This window comes from Heloderma suspectum, chromosome 4 (assembly GCF_057233095.1).
Source record: "Heloderma suspectum isolate Gila_16-S chromosome 4, 16-S_ref, whole genome shotgun sequence".
In the NCBI taxonomy this organism is placed as follows: Eukaryota; Metazoa; Chordata; class Lepidosauria; order Squamata; family Helodermatidae; genus Heloderma; species Heloderma suspectum.
Window position 1 is genome coordinate 252,981,485 of NC_139461.1, and position 6,000 is coordinate 252,987,484.

At 39.2% G+C, this 6,000-nt stretch overlaps 1 protein-coding gene across 1 annotated transcript in view; it reads right to left on the bottom strand.

Annotated features, from left to right (window-relative positions):
* The window catches only part of LOC146348526 (polymeric immunoglobulin receptor-like), a 29,504-nt gene extending 28,994 nt beyond the window's left edge, over positions 1 to 510 (bottom strand). Inside the window, exon 1 of the mRNA XM_084848343.1 lies at positions 101 to 510. The gene's annotated coding sequence lies outside the window, so the exon portion shown is untranslated. The remainder of the gene's footprint in view (positions 1 to 100) is intronic.
* Positions 511 to 6,000: the final 5,490 nt, after the last annotated feature.

Sequence of the window (6,000 nt, forward strand, 5' to 3'; positions counted from 1 at the left end):
TGCTATATAGAGCCGGCGAGACCTGGCATCTGGCAAGATTCAAGAGCAGTCAAGTGAACCTCCAAAAGGTCAGTATTTAGCAGTATAGAATTTAACTTACCTTATGATGAATGTTATGATAAATATTGAATGTGCATTTCTTTTCTAGTTGTTAGCTTTGACAGTAGCGTCACCTACTCAGAGATCCAAGTGATGTTTGCTCTAATAATTTGGATAAATATTCAAATACTATATAGAGATAAATACTAATTTATTTCAGTCCAGCCTCTTACAACCGTCTTCTTCACATTATGGTATCTTCTATAACTAGACTACAAATAAAACAAGCTGCATATTAAAAAGAGGAAGCCCCAAGTCTAGCTTTACATATCATAGCAACCACAGTCAGTAATTTAATGAAGTTCTTGATTTAAAAGAAGAAGAACCTGTGGTCACGTAATCAAAAAAGAATTTCCCCTGCTCTCTGGACCATCAGCTTACAGTTTCATATCAGGGAATCAAACTGAACCTGAGCCCATGAACTAGTTCAGAGAGGGGTTGATTCTGTAAACTGGAAATTAACCTGAACCAACATCTCTCATGGCCAAAATAGACATAACTTTAAATGTGTGTCTAGCAGCTAGGTTTCATTTTTACTCCAGAGTAGGTGCAGGGTCCCTGATCTAGATCAGGACCCTAGCAAGGGAAGTAGGGCTGTTTTTAAGATCTGGATCAGGCCCAATGTGCCCACTCTGGAGTAAAAATGAAAAAAGACACAGCTGCTACACACACACATTTAAAGTATGTTTTGGCCCTAAATTGTCATGAGATTAAACCAGACTTGAACTCCTAAACCAGGTGTGCAGCTCTTGGCCTAATTTCAAAAGCCCAGTCAGTTCAGACCTCTGGCAAGAGGAATCTGTCTCTTGCCTGGCAGCCCACAGGAAAGAAGAGGGAGAAAAGGTGGTAGCAGAAAAAGAGAAAAGGGTCACGCACCCATTTTTTCTCTGTCCACACCCATTGCTGGCTTCAGTCCTGCCCACATGCAGCCCTGACAGATTATCTATGAGGAAATGCAGCCCTTGAGAGAAAAAGAGTTGCCCACCCCTGTTCTAAACACACACACACACACTGTTCAAAATAAATGTTTTAATAATCATAAGCTTAGGAAGTTATTTTGAAGGTGGTGAGAAAGGGCCTTGTTCTCCTCCAGCCCAAGAGAGGCAGTCAAGAGAACAAGCCATGTTTACATTTAGCACTAGATCATGGTTTAGCGCCATGTGGATGAGCCTCTGTGAGTCCTGCCAAGTTGAGTTTCACTTTCCCCAATTCCTGGCTTGTCATTACGTACAAACCTGGAATCAAGGTTTAAAATAAACTGTAGTCAATTGCTGAACAAGCCAACTACAAATTCTGGCTTGTTTAGCTGTCTTGTTTAAAAAAACAAACTTGTATTTGCTTTAAACTACAATTCCTGGCTTGGCGGTCCTCCTCCTCCTGGCTGTAGGGGAGGAGAGGGGGAAAGGTGGGGCATGCAAATCTGATGCTTTGCTCAGGTTCTCAGAGGCTCATCCATGTAGAGCCAAATCCTTACCTGCAAACCAGGCCTACATTTCCCAGGAAAACATTTGAGGAAGGAGGAGTTCAGAGGGTTTAAGGACTGGAAGTTCTGTCTCCATTCATTTCGACTCCCCAAAGACAAACTACTTTTGGTTTTTAGTTTATGGATTTTTATGGATGCTCTTATATATCTTTGCATGTATCTATTCCTGTGCTTGTTGTCATTTTGCATAATGCCATATTCTTTTAACCATTTGTATTGTATTTTTTTTACTGTTTGTAATCCCTCAAGAGAATGCTTGTTATCAAGCAGATTAAAAATATAATAAATACTTTTCTCAGAGAGGACAGAAAAAAGACTAGTCTAACTAAACTGTAGACTAATTTGACATTCCTAAAGGATTTTTATTCCAAAGAATGAACTGGATGAAATATCTTTCAGTTAGTCGTTCAACAGGCAAGACGCCCTTGATCAAAGCAGAGCCCCGGAGAACATTTGCCCCTGCCTGTATTCTTTCTGAACATTCTTGCTGGAAGAGACCAAAGTCTGTCAGGGTCCAGCATTCTGTTTCCAGTAGAAACCAGCCACATGCCTCTGAATACTTACAAGCAGAGCATGAAAAGCACAGATATGCCTACTGTTTTGTGCCCAACACCTGGTGCTCAGAGATATGCTGTCATTGAGCTTCTATTTAATGACCAAAGGCTAACATTCACAGAGGATGTCTCCATCAAATGTTTTGTCAAATCCTTTAAAAAAGTCATCGAAGCTAATGCCCATTGCCACACCATGTGATTTGATAAATATTGTCACTTCCTTTTGTCACGCTTTGCCACTCTTGAACTTATTGACAATTTTCTTAATTGTCGTATCATGAGAGAGAAATAGAAACAGTGTGGTAGTGGGGTATATCTTACATATTGATTAAAACTCATCCAAAATTTATCTCCCAGAGAACCTAGAAATTTTTTTTTTACTTAAAAGAAGTTTGGTAGAGGTGAGAATATACCCTCTGATTCTATTGCCAAAATGATCTCACAAAGTCAGCTGTCTGAGTTCCCATATCTCCAGTTCCTGTGTGATAAGTGGCTAATCTGGAAATATTGGCACAATGGAGCTATCCATTTTCTAAGACTGCAGTTGCATCCACATTTACAAGAGAGTCCATTCCATTGAGGTTTTGTATAAAGATGTATACAGATTCTTGTATATAAGGTGATTTATTTATTTATTTATATTTAAAGTTATTTTTAGGCTGCCTTTAAGGATAAAACCCTTCTTTCCTTGAGACCAATCCTGACTCTAAAACATAGTCTTTGCAACTATATCAATTAAACTTTTCCCATTTCTTAAATCTTCTACCCATCTTGTTTCCACTGTATCCATGTCTAATAAATGAAGCTAAGGGTGATATATCACCATTATATCTAGGTCCAAGGTACCTTTGGGAGCGCCTTCTCCCCTACGTTCCAGTCCGCCATCTAAGGTCCTCTGAGGGGTATCTGCTGTGGCTGCCTAATGTGAGATTGGCAGCCACATACAAGAGGACCCTTTCCTTTGCTGCCCCTCAGTTGTGGAATGACCTACCAGTTGAAATGTGCCTGCTGATGTCTTTGCAGATTTTTAAACAGGTAGACACTATTATTCTGGCAGGCCTTCCTGTTTTACAACGCTTGTTCCTTTTGCTGACTTTTGTATACTGTTTTTAAGCTGTGTTGTTTTATTTTTGGATTTTTAAACATTGTTTTTAGTTCAGCGTTGTTTTACTTACGTTGTTTGTATATACTGTCTATATGCTTTTACGTAAATAGTTTTTAAACTTTGTATATTGTATTTTAATGTTTTAACTTTTGTAAACCGCCCAGGGAGCTTCGGCTATGGGGTGGTATAGAAATGTAAATAATAAATCAGGACTTATTTCCTTCTTATAGTTAACTGTCATTTCCAATAATTTCACTGGAATTAATTTTGAATCACCACCCCTCTTCATCCAAGGAAGAACATCCAGTGCTCTCACTTCTTGTTCTAATAAATATGCTTTGTTAATCTTATCCTCTGAAAAACAGTTTCAACCAAGCTAAATGAGGTACTTCCTGGTTAGATAAAAAGTGAAAAAGGAAAAGCCAACCTGCTTTTTATATAAGAAGCCTGTGGATCCAGTTTAACACAGGATTTGTCCCACAGAAAATGGATCAATAATTTCTCTCAAACTTTTACCTTCCTAAAATCTACAAACAGAGGCTAAGCCATAAAGAACATTGCCATTTTGATGGGTGGAATTTTTTTTGTTTGCTATTATAGATTCCATTTAGAGCATCTTGCTTATTCCTTTTTTGTATTATTAATCAAATTCTGTTCAATTTCCCCAAATAATTTGGGTCATTTTCAGGTTTTATGCCCAGATACCTTACTTTCTAACTTGGCTTTTAAAACCGACATTGTTCTAATATTTGTCTTTCATCTGATAATATATTAAGCCTTATTTCTGATAAGAAATAAACCATGTTTATTTTATATCCTGATATTACACTATAAGTATCACTTTTTAAAAAAATGCCTGATTGAATGAATAGTATTATGTAAAGACAATTTAATATAATTTGCATAAAAGGACATCTTTATTGATTCATGCTCTGCCTTAACATCCTTTATTTTATCATTTGCCCTAATTGCTATTTCTAGTGTCTCTATAGCCAGCTAAGAAAAATAGAATCAGCAGCAGCAAAAAAAAACACAAACCCATGTATACAGCGGATCAAAAAGCACTAAAAGATTTGAACATTAAAATGCCTGAGGAAATAAGGGTGCAATCATATGCATGTTTAAACAGGAAAAAGTCCTTCAACTCCTAGCACTGGAATGGTGGGAGTTGTAAGACATTTTTCTGTCTAAACATGCATAGGATTGCACCTAAAAAAAATCTTCACCTGGTGCTGAAAAGCATAGATGCAGGTTGAGCCACTCTGAGCCAAGTGTTCCACAACCTGGGTACGACCATGAAAAAGCCCTCTCTCTGGTGGCCTCCATCACATCTCAGTAAGTGGAAACAACTGGAGAAGGACCACTGAAGGTGATGGTAAGGTCCTAGTAAGTACATATGGTGGGAGGCAATTTTCTAGGTAGCTAAAAGGCTAAAACCAATACTTTGAATTGGGTCTGGAAACAGACTGGCAGCCAGTGCAGATGGAATAGTACTGGCATAATGTCGTCGTATCAGCTGGTCCTAGTTAACAATGTCACTGCCTGACTTTGGACAAACTGATGTTTCTAGACTGTTTTCAAAGGCAACCCCACATACAGGGTTTCATCACATGCATCAGTACCAAGGCTTTCTCCATGCAGTTTTACTGCGGGATTAGATTGGGCTGCTTTACACAGATGTTTCTATCTCTTTATATTCTGTTCCTTAACTTTTCATGGGGTGGCTACTTTTCCGTGACAAGCCATTACACGCACTGGGGGCATCGTAAAATTTCCTCCCTGGTTCCTGCCCCTTTCCCTCCCCTTGCAGATTACTGGTGGTTTGGTTGTGACTGGTGGGAAGACAACAACCCCCACCAAACTGCCTGAACCTTGCCCCTACAGGCACCAGCTTCCTGGCAAACTGCTGGAATGCTGGCATGCCAGCATGCTGGCCATTCTGTGTTGCGGAGTCAGCAGCCAAAGTCAGGATCAAAAATTGGTGCATTTCATTTAGTCGTGGCATGGCAGAAAGCCAGCATGGCAGCAAGCCAGCAGGTTAGTATATCACCACGCCCACCACCCTGATATCACTGCCATCATCATCATGACCGCACCCCCCAACAAACCAGAACAACCCCCCACAGCCACACATATACAGTTGTTTCTTCATACGATGGAAGAAATACACGGGGAGGTCACGGCACTCCTGTTGCTCAGGCTGAAAAAATACTGCATTTTTCCATTTGGAGATAACCTGGGATAGGCAGGGGGAAATGGCAGGAAAATCACTGGAGGATTATAATGTCATGTAATGGACCCGCAAACTTCTGTGAGTGTCCAATTATGAGTGTGTGATAAATTGCAGGTATGAAGATGCCCATAATGCATTGCAATGATTCAAATGGGAGCTGTATCTCCATCCCTCCCCTCAAACTCTGATGAGCATCCCATTTCAAAAGCGATAGCTATTCCATTCTGTTGTTAACTTCCTGATCAAGTTTGTCCATCAAAATCATAATATGGGTTTTTGTTGGAAATGTTTTTGTTGTGTAATCCCTTTTGTTTTCATTGTTAAAAACCTCGTTCATTTTTATTGTCATTTTTTACAATCCCATTCATTTTGATGTGTGTGTGCATGTGTGCACTTTAATATTTACTTCATTTTTTCCATTTTGTTCAATTTTTCATTGATTACAAAATGAATGTACACCCATAAACTATAGTGATAGATCCATTCATGAAAATCAAGTCAGTCCGGTTAATAACAAGGCATACAT